The sequence below is a fragment of the Parus major genome, chromosome 7 (genome assembly GCF_001522545.3).
Source record: "Parus major isolate Abel chromosome 7, Parus_major1.1, whole genome shotgun sequence".
Taxonomy (NCBI): Eukaryota; Metazoa; Chordata; class Aves; order Passeriformes; family Paridae; genus Parus; species Parus major.
This window is the reverse complement of record NC_031776.1, coordinates 26869253-26882004: the sequence shown is the minus strand read 5'-3', so window position 1 is coordinate 26882004 and position 12752 is coordinate 26869253. Positions and strand designations below refer to the sequence as shown.

Here is a 12752-nt window from a genome sequence, read left to right as displayed (position 1 = left end):
TATTGGCAAAAGCTTTCAGAGAAATTATGCATGGTAAATTAATGAAGGCCGTCTGAGGTATTATTGTGTGTGAATGCACATGCCATTAGAATCAATGGCTGGCTGAAAAAAGTTAACGGTCATTAAGGGGCTGTTAAAAAGGCGAGTGGACACAGATTTACTCTCTTGCAGGGCTCTGGTTGGGTTAGGTGAAGACAGAGATTGCTATTTGCCTCCAGGCCACAGGACAGCCCAGGCTTTGTGCTTTCCTGTCCCCATTTCTCTTGGCTCCTGTCAGTGGCAGATTTACGAGACTGCAAGAGCCTGTCTTCTGAGGAGGTAGAGAACATCTTCCAAGCAGGTAAAGACTTTTGCATGACTTTTCATTAGTTTACAAGTGGCTGGTAGCAGAAAGTCCAAGTGGTTGAGCTTGAAATGGCTCAAAACAGTGTCTCAGTGGTGTTGTGAAATGGAATCTTTAATGGAGAGGCTGACAAAGAGAAGGTGCTGTTGGTTTTGGATGATGCCACCCTATCTGATGGTGAGTCTTTAAAATGCTCACTCGAGTTGTGAGGTATTGGCTCCAATGAGACAGGAAGAAAAGAGCACTGCAACAGATCTGACCATTAGCTAGTGGAATGGAAAATGCTGAATGCCAACTGGAGATTAGGCAACTGTGTGCCATTCCTGGCAATTCAGCCAGGAATTTGTCATACGCAGAACATAAGTGACACAATCTGTTTTTCCTGGGCACCTGTATCCCCCTGGGCTGTATCCTTTCCCTTGAGCAATGTAGATTTTTTTTTCCCCAGCATTGTATTTTGAATGCAGTGATTCTGACTGAAATAAAATCCATGGGGAAAATTAGTGATTTGATATCTTCTTGCTGCTGCCAAAAGAAATGTAAAAGAGTCTTTGATCTGGTGGCTCTAAAAAAGTGAGCTGGACCAGTTACTGATACTTACTGACCTAAGTAAGTGATAAAGTGATGGTGTCGAAGTTTAATTAGTCTTGATCAAGATAAGTTTTTAAGATTTAGAACTAGTGGCCTTTTGAAGAAGTAAGGCTTCTAGTTGTCATTTAAGTCACAACATGTCCTTTTATCATACTTTCTGTGCCTCCAGCAGGAACAGTTTTTATTTTAAAGGAAAAGAGAAATGGTTCATTTGATGGGGATTAGCACAGACAAGCTTACTAATATTTGAAGGCAATTTTTCTTCCTTACCTTTTTCCCTATTTCATATCCCACAGAGATTACCTCAGACTGCCGTTGTTAGTCACTGTTATTTATATAAAGATATGTAATGCATTTGTGCTTGAGGGGTCGTCTGTAACGAGGTATGCAATTTTCAGACTGTAGAGACTGGCAGGAATTACTGTGAAGAATTGCTTTCCAGTGACAGCTTTATCCTGCCTGTAATATGTCATTGCGTGTGACTCTCAATTAATCACGCAATAACAAAACATTGCGTCTGGCGACAATGGTGTGTCCATTAATATCGAGAGGTAAGACTCAGCTTTATGAACACAAATGCTGTCCCCTGCCCACTCGTGCACTTCAATCAGCAAGTCTCAGCACAGAAGGAACATTTCTCTCTTCTCTCCCCCATCATCCTCTATTGCGATCTATTAAGCTGCAATCCATAACGTCTCATGTCTCTGTAATGGTGTGATGGTGTGTGGTGTTAAATGATTGCACGAATTTGACTTTGTCTTGCTCTGCCTTGACCTTGGTGTCATCAGTGGCTTCTCTTCCCTCATTTTCAAATCGGGAGTGGGGAGTTGGAAGAGAAAATGTAAGAGTGATAGAATGGAGATACTACACAGGAGGTTTGATGTTATTCTTTGAGAAGATGAGGAAGACAAGAAGTAAGAGAGGAACCATTGCTGAGAGATGAAAATGCAATGATTTGCAAATCTGCAGGAGAAGAACTATCATGCTGTTGAGCATAAGCTGTTCCACAGACTGAAGTCTGCCACGTGCAGGACCTCATTGGTAAGCAGAGTGGAAACCTTGCAGTAATTCTTCCCTTTGCTCGTTCTGCCATTTATAAAATGATTGCTAAGTAATATATCAATATAAGTAAAATCCCTAAATCTCATTGTGTTTTACAGCTGTATTTATATCCTGAACAGAAACATAAAGAGGCACCTGGGTGTTCTGTGCTTGGGCTACAAAAAAAGACACCCTGTTCCCAGTCACCAAATATGAATCCCTGTTATTACATCCAGCCAAGTTTAGGCATAGATTCTCACTCCCCTGATAGGTTTAGTTTGGGTTTTTTTCAGTTGATTTATTTTGAGTTGGTATTGAGGTTTTACACCGTGTGCAACATAAATAGGAAGTCTGGTAGTAATTAGTGTCAATGCTTTTCTTTTTTTTGCGAAGAAACCTGATTTTTAAAAAGTGCTTGGCAGGACAGTCTCAGAAGAATCTCTCGAGCATCCTCAGTGTTGGTTTACACAAGAGCATTGTCATGTTACATGCAACAGAGGAAATTAATTATTACATCTCTTCCCATGGGTTAGTACTGTTTGTGAATTTGTGACACATTTGACTGGTTGCATTGAAGAGTGCACACTGAAAGAGGAATTTGGATTTTGACAATGGTTTGTTGGGTGCATTGCAGTACTTTTCCTTTTTGTAAACAAAAAGCAAAAGCCTTTGGGATTCTTAGCAATAAAAAGGTTTGTAGCTCCTTGGGGAATTCTTCATGTTCTGGCTTGCTGAATCTCCCCATTGTGTCTGAATTATCAGCCAGACAATAAAAAGATAGTTAATCAAGGGTTTAGGTCAAACATGGTTATTCTGGAGTAAATGCAGTGTTATACCAGAACCATACGAAGTTCCTATTCCCTTTGGGCAATGTGACTTCTGCCAGTTAGCAAGAGTATTGGTTTTGGTTCTTTAATTAAGTCTAACCCCATCTCCCCTGCTGTATGAGCAGTGGATCTGACAAGATGCTGAACTCGCTAAACTTTATAAAATAAAAGCACCTGCCCTCCCATGAAATTGAGGGCACTCAGTAGTGCAGAAGGTGTTCTCCTTGGCGATCCCTGGCAGATACAAACCAGCACAGCTTCATAAAGCCATTTGCTGCCAGGTGTGGGGCTGCATATTTGCATCAGGCTTTTCCATCAGGTGAAGGCTGTTAGTGCATGTGTTAGGATCATCAAGCAGACACAGGGGAGACCTCCAAGAAGGAGGGTTTGTAATCAATTTCTCATTCCCAAATTATTTTTACAGGGTCCCCACAGTATGGTGTTTGAGTAACAGAATAATTTCCTAGCTATTAAGTGCCTGAAAATCAGCAGTAATTAACTTAGCACAAGTTCCTCTCTTCCTCTCCCTCCTCTTTGCTCAAAAAAACAAACAAACCCCCTTTCTCAGCAGAGGAAATGCAGATGGAAGCAGTCTCTTCTGCCTTAGTGCAGTCATGTACAGATTACATCTTTTCCCCCCTTTCAGTTCTGTGAATAACATAATTGCTTTGTTATCCCTCGGGGGATTTGTAATATTAACATTGGTTAATGACATTAATTCAAGTTTTTACCATTAATAAAATGGCATTGCTTAAAATTAAGCATTACATTTCAATTAGTAGTCCATCAAAGACTTTAATAGTCTGGAGCATTAAAGTGATATTTTTTTTAAATTTCTTATTAATTTTTTATTGTATCATGCTAATTTCCAAAGAGTGATTGAAAGCCCAGCTGATCCAATGAACGACCCTATCTGCCATGTTTCTTGAAGGAACTTCTTTCTTTTATGACATTATGCAAAAAGGTCACATTTCCACAAAGCAGGAATCTGTTTCAGTCACCTCCTGAATTCATTATCATCCTTTTTACTTTTTAACATGAGGCACATGATATACAGGCACCCCAGGTGGACATGTTTAAATTAATCTAGTAATAATTGATTCAGAAGAGATTTGGAGGACAGAATTTGCATAAAAGCCATAATGAGAGCAAATCCTCCAAGGCCAGACTGAACAGCTAAGTCCCTGAATAACTTACATCTCCTAAACTAATTTGGTTATATATGCAGGATGAAGGTGTGGGGGCTGGAGTGCCATGTGATTGGAATTCATTACAAATAATTCATCTTCTCTAGGAAGGTTGGCCTCAGAGTGTATTAAAATTATATCAGCTCCCAAATGCTTGCTCAGACCCTGCCTCTGGAAGATGATGATGAGGTTTCTGTCTGAGGGATTGTTTGGGTATTTTTAAGCATTTCTGAGGCAAAGAGCTAACACCCCAGGGCTGGGGTGTCCTGTGGCAAGCTGCTTCTCCTGCCTAGTGGGAAAATATTCAGATACCCAATCTTGGCTGGACATCTGACTGTCAAAAACATAAGTGCAGAGGAGGATCCCAGCTTTCAGTCTCAGATATTCTTCCCTTCTATTCCAGAATGGAATTTCTTAGCTAAGTTGTAGATCATTGGATTTGTATTAAATCCTGGATTACTGTGATGTCTTTGGGAATTTAGGGAGTCCCGCTACAGGATGGGGACTCTGTACTGTTTAGTTAAAGTAAATCTGCAGACAGAGAAACTTACAACTGCAGTTCATTAAAAGAATGCACCCAAGGCCTTTTTGAAGGTCAGCTGTCCTGCTTGACTTTGCCTAAATACTCTTTTTGAGAAAAGCTCTAAAAGGATGTGTTCGTGACCCAGCATAGTAATGCCTGTGTTCTGAGGCTGGTGAGCTTCAGTTACCAGGTAGCACAGTACCATGCTCCTGGTATCACAGAAGTTGCATAGCATGTGTGGAAGGAAGGGGAAATTCAGCTCTGTCTTTTCAGAAACTGTTGATCACCATATATTTTTTTGTGGGAAAATTGATGAGGAATCAGTCCCATTTTGCTTATACACAGCAGTCGGTAATATGCTGTAATTTGTGAGCTGTGTATGTTCTGCACTGCTTCCCTTCTTCAGCCAGAAGGATCTGGGAAGAGCAGCCCTACTTTTCAGAAAGTGCAAGAGTTGGGGCAGACCAAAGCAGCCCTGGTGCTCCAGTGAGGGGAACAATTAACAGAGTTCAACAGGTACCTGCTGTTGCAAGAAGTATGAGAAAAGCTGAGCACAGCAGGATAAAAAAAGAGTCTGGCTGACAATTATTGTTTTGTCTGTTCACATTTAGGGCATATATAGGCTGGCTGAATGCTTTCTAGCCTAAGGTTTCTGTATGATAAATGATGCTGTGCTGTGCCAAGAAGACAATGCAGCAAAACATATTCTTGTTTCCAAGCAGGCTGAAACTTGGAGTTGTGCTACAGGGATGCTTTACACTTCTTCTCCTGGAGTTACAATTAAACCATGAGTATGTGTTATGTGGCACTGGGTAATCACAAATCTTTGACAAAACAAACATGCTCTGGTTTCTCTCTCCTCCATGGGCAAGCATTAAAAGAAGAAGTTCTCATCCTGTTTTTCCAACATAGTGATGGAAGGGAGGAGCTGCTGAGAGGGATGAGTTTGGTTTGCAATGTGCAACAACTGCCTTTGACCCTGGCATGCAGGGCTGTGTCAGTGATGTAAGAGGATTTGTTGGATGGAGTAGAAGGGAGGGGGTGACAGAAGGTGGAGATAGTGCCTGAGGTTTTAAACGGGAAAAACAAGCCTCTGGGAAAGGCCAGCCCATATGTTATGGCTGACTCACAGGCAGGAGGTTCATTGGTATGGTGACTTCATGGCTTGGTGCTTGTCTTCTTGAGACTTGAATTTTGGGCTTGCTTTAGGTCAGAGGAAAATTAGGTGGTTTGTTTTTTTAAAAAAAAAATATTTTTTTCTGTTTTCCCAGCTCTGTGGACACAGGGTACCACAGTGGCTGCTATATAGTTTATCAGGATTGCTTATCTGCACATCACAGTCTGGGGACTGCACTTGACCCCAGATTGCTGTCACAGTGTTGAAGAGAGTGTGAGTTACCAACCTGTATTAGGTGTAATATAATTTGGAACTATTGTCACTAACTTCCTTACTAAACATCCCGTGGCATGTCTGCAATAGGCCCTATAATTAGAGTTGAATAAAGAAGTAGTGTCAGTAAAACAATGGTTAATACTCTATTAAGTCAAAAATTCAACACTTTCATATGAAATTGTGAGACAAAAGTCCATACTAAAAACCTCAAGCCAGAAAGAACTCAACTTTCTCCAGGTGTCGATTTGCAGTAAGTGTGCTGCTGAATCTGCTGTACTTGTGTTATGTAGCTGATCTGCACATAAACAGCATGTCTGGCACCATGGATTTCCAGCCCCCATGCAGAGGATTCCAAATCACACGTTCAGTGAGAAAGATGACTGCACTGCCTGCACACACTCCCCCGCTGCAGGCTCGGCCTCTGGAACAGTTATTCCTGCTGTTGCTGCTGTCCCATGAGCCCTGAGGTGGCTCCTCTCTTGGACTGTGTCCACTCTTCCTCTTTTTGACTGAGCATCTTGAGACTTTGACTGGGTGTCAGGAGCTCCTGATTCTAAACCTAGGCTCCAGTAAATGTTGTCTGAGTTGCAGCTGGGCTAAGTACCATAGCATCCATTACATTCTGCTGTTGTGTTAGGCTTTGCCTTCATCTCTGTGTTTCACATAAAAGTAATTCCATATCCAGCGTCCATGAATTACCAAAAATTTGGTAATTCTTTGACAAAACTCTGACATCTCTCAGAAGGGCCATTCTGTGAACAGCAAATAGAAGATATTTCCATCCCCCTGTAGAGGCACTTTTCTAGAAAACAGTGGCAGCATACCACCAGGGAGATAAATGAGTGTGAGCCTTCATTGCCAAATACAATCTTTGAATAAACAGAAAACTTCAGACTCCAAGGCACCTTTTCTCAAGTGCTAAATTCATACCCCAAACAAATTCTAACAAAGCCTCTCATGTCTTTATATAAAGTGTAGCCAGTAAAAAAAAAAGATCTAGAGCTCTCTGGGGAGCCTCTTGAAGCACTTGGGGACACACTCAATGTGTGGTCAGGTTAGCACTATTCAAAAGCAAGTCTGAGTCTCAGCAGAGCAGGTATTTATTTATGCCCGCTGGATTTGGCATGAACCCAGAGGTACAGTATATTTTGCGCTGTTACAGAGACTTTTATTGTTGAATCAGCTTTATGTAATGGAAGCTTTCTATATAATAAGGTCTTGTTTTGGAGGGCTTCCTCTACAGGTGAGGAAAGCGTTCTGTTTCCAGGATCTTGTGGCAGTGGACTGCACAATCAAGGCCAAGTAGCCAAGTGGTGGCTGATGGCTTACTTAGGTCCTACACCCGTCCTTAGAGAAGTGGCCTTTACCAACATTTTGTACTAAAACATTATTAAGAGTTTTGTCACTGTTACCTGTTTTGAATGAAAATATCCCATTGCATTTTGTGGGCCTGATTCTAGACCTTGACCAGTCCTGGGGGGCTTTGATCAGCAATCAGAAAGAGCCCTAGAAATAAAGTGCCCCCAAGTGCACTGTCAATCTTTTGTGCAATGTAGTCCTAAGAACATCAAAGTATAGACTATTATTATTCAGCTCCACTACAGGCTTCACAAGCCATGAACCAAACAGTATATTAGGAAAAACTGATTTCTCCTTTGTGAAGAGTTAGCTAAATTATTTATACACATCTGGATAACAGAAGAGTTTCAATGAATTGACCTGTGTTGCAAAATCTTGATTGTTTTATTCCTGATACAAAACCTACTATGATACTGTAAGCGGTGCCCTGCAGGTTCTGTGAGGCAGGACCTGTGAGAGGGTTCAGCATGGAGCTCCAGCTTCTGCTGTGCCACAAGACAGCATATCACCTGCACACACTTGAGATGTGCCCTGCTGCTGAATTGCAGGGGGGGTTTGAAGATAACCCTTGGATTATATGTGTGAAAATGTTGGTTTGTCTTCCTGGGGTGTAGTGAGAGTGATTTCAATGTGAGACTAATAGATGATGCTGTAGCTGAGGCCATGGGAAACCCTGAACAGGGTAGGTACACATGAGCCTGGTGACAACCAGAACAAGAGCTGTGGCATATAAACTGCCATGAAATCCAAAGTGAGCTCACCAATTCTTCAGAAGACTGTAGGGTGATTTAATTAAAGAAAAACAAGAGCTCTTCACAGTTTCTCACCTCTACCATAGTTTGACCATTTCCATAGGTTAGCCTCGCAAGTAAATAAATGGGGAAAGTTCAGTATCCACAAGTCAGTCTAACAGTACATATGAGATTTGACATCTGGACGTGCAAGTGCAGCATGCCGTGTTTTGGCTGTAAGACAGACCCATGTCCCCAGCATGGGCACAACTGAGGGCTGAGTGTGGATGTGGCCAGGGGCAGAGGGAAAAGCTGTGTTTTTTGTTTGATCGTGTGGAATGGTCCTTGGAGCCAGTTGGGTGGGATAGATTCCAGCTGGAGAGGAGGGAAGGATGAGCAGCATTGGCTGAATAAAGGACTATAGTTTTATTGGCCTTGGAGTTCTGTTTTCTAGGGCAGAGCTGCCTGTGCCAGCCTGTCATAACTGTCTTGCTTTGCAATGTTTATATTTATTTCCCTTATTCTTCCAGTACTTTTTTGAATACTTTAATGTCCACATCTCTCCATTGCTCCTCTTTCCTCTATCCCAGTCTAATAAAACCATAACTGTGGCAATCACAAAAGATCCTGAACAGAAGAATTAAAGCTTTTGCAGGAGGCTCCTTTTTTAGTCTTTTTTAAAGGCATCTCTTTCCTTTAAAATGAAAGATGAAGCATTTTCTTTTATCCTTTAACTTTACTGTCACATTTTATTAAGTCAAAATGATAGTTACAGTCAGAGGAAAGCAGGATATGAATTCCTGGTACAGCCATTTTTAAAGTGTGCTTTGTTTTAAAGCCCTGAAGATTGATTGAAAGTATTTTTCTTTTAGACACAAAGCTTTAGTCAAAAGGGGCCTGATCTGAGTTACCCTCTGTAAATCAGGATTAGTTCCTGTGAAATCAATGGAGTTGCAATGATACAATACGGAGTGAATTGGAAAAGACTCATGCCCTGACAATAAATAAGGGAGGGACTGTGGATGATCCCCTGAACGCTGCCCTTGTGCCAGAGTGAAGCCACAAGGCAAAGCAGAATTATACCCTGTCCCTTTGGGCTGCCATGGAATGTCCTGGCTGGGAGATGGGCAGGCAGAATGGGTTTGTGCTGACACGGGCACTGAGGTTGCAAATCTCCGCTTTGGAGATGCTCTGAATGTGCAGACTCCTGCCTTTCCCAGGTCGAGCAGCTCTTTGCCCATCTCCTGCCACTGCCACTACAGTCAGGGAAGCCCATGAGCTGAGAAAGCCTGATTTAAGAGACAAGAGGATGGTGGCAGAAGTGCTGCTCTATGAAATACCTGTCTGTGGAGCAAATTTCACCAAATCCTGTGTCCCCTAAATTTATTGACCTTTTTCTCTAGAGGACTGTAGAGATTCACTGTGTGGAGTAGAAAAGGGGAAAAAGATGCCCCATCATTGGCCCTTGGGGCTGTACAGAGGCTAAGAGGACAGGTTTTCATGAGGGACAAGACAGATAAACTTGGACAGATAATATTTTTGGACATTTTTATCTCTTTTTAACGTGTCTGCATTGGGCTAGGGAGAAAAATAGCTAAGGTGGTAAAGATGAATCAAGATGAGCAAATAAAGAATTGAAATGATATGTCCTGTCTGAGATTTCAGTTTAACCGGGGATTTGAGCTCTTGTCTCTCGTCTGCACTGAAACCTTGACAGCTGATTTCTTGAGCCCTAAGCCATTCTGAGCAGACAGTCTAATAACAACAGCTCTTTTTATAGCATTTAACTGTATCTAAATGGCTTAAGGCCAGGGCAAGTTCCAGCACCGCAAAGCACCACTAGTCTGGGCTGTGCTTGGGACGTGCAGTGTTTTAGTGGTCTGGATGGGGTCTGGCCCTAAGCACTGGTCATACTCCTGGCTTCACAGTGAAAATCTGCAGCTTGGGCAAAATTGGAGGCTTGGATTTGGCTACCTCCAGTAAAATGAAAACATTTCATTTCATTAAAACACTTCATAACTTCTGGACTCTCCCAGGCAGTTACGAGCTTGCTCTTGGCATACAGCTGCCCTGTGCTTGCCCATGGCACTGCTTCACATTAGGAGTGTGGGGTTCTTTTTGGAAATAAATTTGCAGCTGGGAATTACTAAGTTAGATTCTTAAAATACTGAGAAAAAGTGAACAATGCAGCCTGGGAAGGGACAGGTTGAAGGACTAAGATTTTTCACTGTTATCCACTGTCTCAATCAATATTGTTCAGCTCTAGGGCTCTGATTTCTGTTGCCCTTGATCAAGCTGGCACTTACCCACTGGCTCTGACTCCAGTAAGACACTAACTCAGGGCTGCACATCACTGGTTTTCCTCAACTTTCCAGCACACAAGAGTTCCACACATTTGATGAATGCAATTAGATGTAGGATATAGAGAACACTGTGAAGGATATGAGTTTTTTATAATGTTCCTTTTTCACCTTGATTTGGTCATTTATTACTTTCCACTTCAAGTTCAAAACCATTATTTTCATGCACACTTTGAATTTCCCTATGACGATAAGGAAGAGAAGATGGAACTTTACCCCAGATACTGGTTACAGCTTTCTAAGGAACACTGAAGTCTCTTGGACTGTGGTAAAATCTCCCAGGGAAAGTGGCAGAAATCCAGATACTTGGCACATTTTACAACTAGTCCAGACAAAACACTAGTAAATGTACTCTGTTTTGGCACAGAATAGGCTGTGGGATGTTATGAAGCTTTTCTGTATGCAACTTTTTATCATTTCATGACCATAATGAGTGTGAAACTTGAATTTACTCATCTGCTGATTGCATACCACATAGGGCTGTACAGGACCATAGGACCCTATCATATGTCTTTGTTTTAAGATTTTTTTTTTTCACCTAGATTGAGATCATTGTTTGGATGATTAGTACATGAAAATAGCCATATTGGCTCAGACTAGAAGTCTGTCTAGTTTAGTACCTTCTTTCTAGGATTAGCAAGTAATGGCAGCCCTGGGAGTAGTAGAGCATGCATAAAGTGAGATTTCCATGACTGTCTTTTCCAGTTTCCAGCAAGGATATCTGACAGTGAAAAAGCCCTTTTGCCTTTTGTGCATTTCCCACAACAACCATCTCCTATCTAAGGAAAGTTTGGCTTTGACTTTAAGTGTATCCGAAAGCTATACAAAATGCATCTCCCTGGCCTTCACCTCTCTGTGCTGCGCTTCGTTTCTGGATCTTTACTGGAAAAAAAGGATCATATAATCCAGTGGCCAAAAATATAACGTGAAGCTTCATCATCAATAATTTTTATTACAGTGTGGCTCATACAACATGTCCATCATGTGAGGTGCCACAGTACTCAGTGGTGTACACCCTGCAGTATGCTTGTGCTTAACGACTAAATGCTTTGCTGGCCTGAGCTTTAAATGATTTCACATCTCTTCCTTCTGCCAGTCCCATTTTTTAATTTAACATTATATTTGCTGTGTTTTTAAATACAGCCACCCTCTGTAGTAAAGTGCTGTATAACCTCTTTTGGAGAGCTGGAAAGGGATTTTATATATATCACTGCATAAAATCTGCATGTATATGGGATGGAAAAAACATGAAATGTTGTAATGTCTCACTCACACTGGTTGGGAAACCAAGTCCCTAGAACTACCCCGAGCCCTGAATGCCAATGCTATTTTCAGTCAGAGGTATGGAGCTGCTGCTGAGGACGTGCAGAATGGATGCACTGGCAGCTCATCTTTATGCATGTTTAAAATCACAGAGAAATATAGTTAAGAATAAAACATGGGATCCATTTTTCAAACCAACTATCTCCCATTTCTGGTGTAAGAAATCCCTTACGGCTCTTGTGATGCCTGAAGACCTTTACAAGTTTCTTCCAGCTCCTTGATGTCACAGTATCATCTATATTGGAGTTTGCTCCATGTCATGAGCTGTCATTGTGCATCAGTGCCTCATGTTACCTTCCATCAGCCTGCCCGTTTCAGGTCACTGGAAGTGTTTTAGAGACTCCAAACAAAAATACAGAGGTATCAGGTACTGCAGATGTTGACTGCTACACTAACTTTATGAATGACATCTGCAGGAATTGAAAATCTCATTATGTGTGAATTTAATCAGAATCAGCTTTATCACTAGGTAAGATTTAAAGGTAGGAGACTCTATTTGTTTGACAACATGTGTTTGCAATAATTGAACAAAGTTACATAGGCAAATATACTATGCACATCAATAAGATTAAATTTGGCAATGCAGATTTTCTTAAGCTGTAGCATCATCTTGGGGAGCTTGTGGCATGGGCTAATTAATCCTCCATCCTCTGCCTCAGGCCTGGTAGGCCCAGGGGGAATTTTTAGAGCTGTGCCATTACTGCTACTGTTGTTAAAAATGCTCACGTAGAAAAGGCATGACTTTCCTCTCTCCTCGCCTGAGAGTAAATTCTTCTCCTCTTTAGCTGTGCCTCAGCTCTTGTGACTGAGAGCTATAGCATCCCATAATAATGAAGGCAATTGACTCACTTCTTCTAAATTATTCTAATTTTTATGTTACCTCAATTAGCACTTTTCTGGCAAGACCTTTGTACTGGCTAGTTTTATTTCAAGACATTTAGAGCAGCAGTGGTCAGATGTATGAATCACATGTTAGAACAGCGTTAATTGTCCATGTGTTTTCCTGGTGACTGATGTTGGCCTTTGCTTAGCAATCTCTTGAATTTAGCATGGAATTTACTATGGACACATTAT

General features: G+C 41.5%; 1 protein-coding gene across 3 annotated transcripts in view; it reads left to right on the top strand.

The window, feature by feature from the left end:
* Window positions 1–12752, top strand: part of SEMA5B (semaphorin 5B) — a 266285-nt gene that overhangs the window by 120229 nt on the left and 133304 nt on the right. The gene's annotated exons all lie outside the window — the stretch shown is intronic.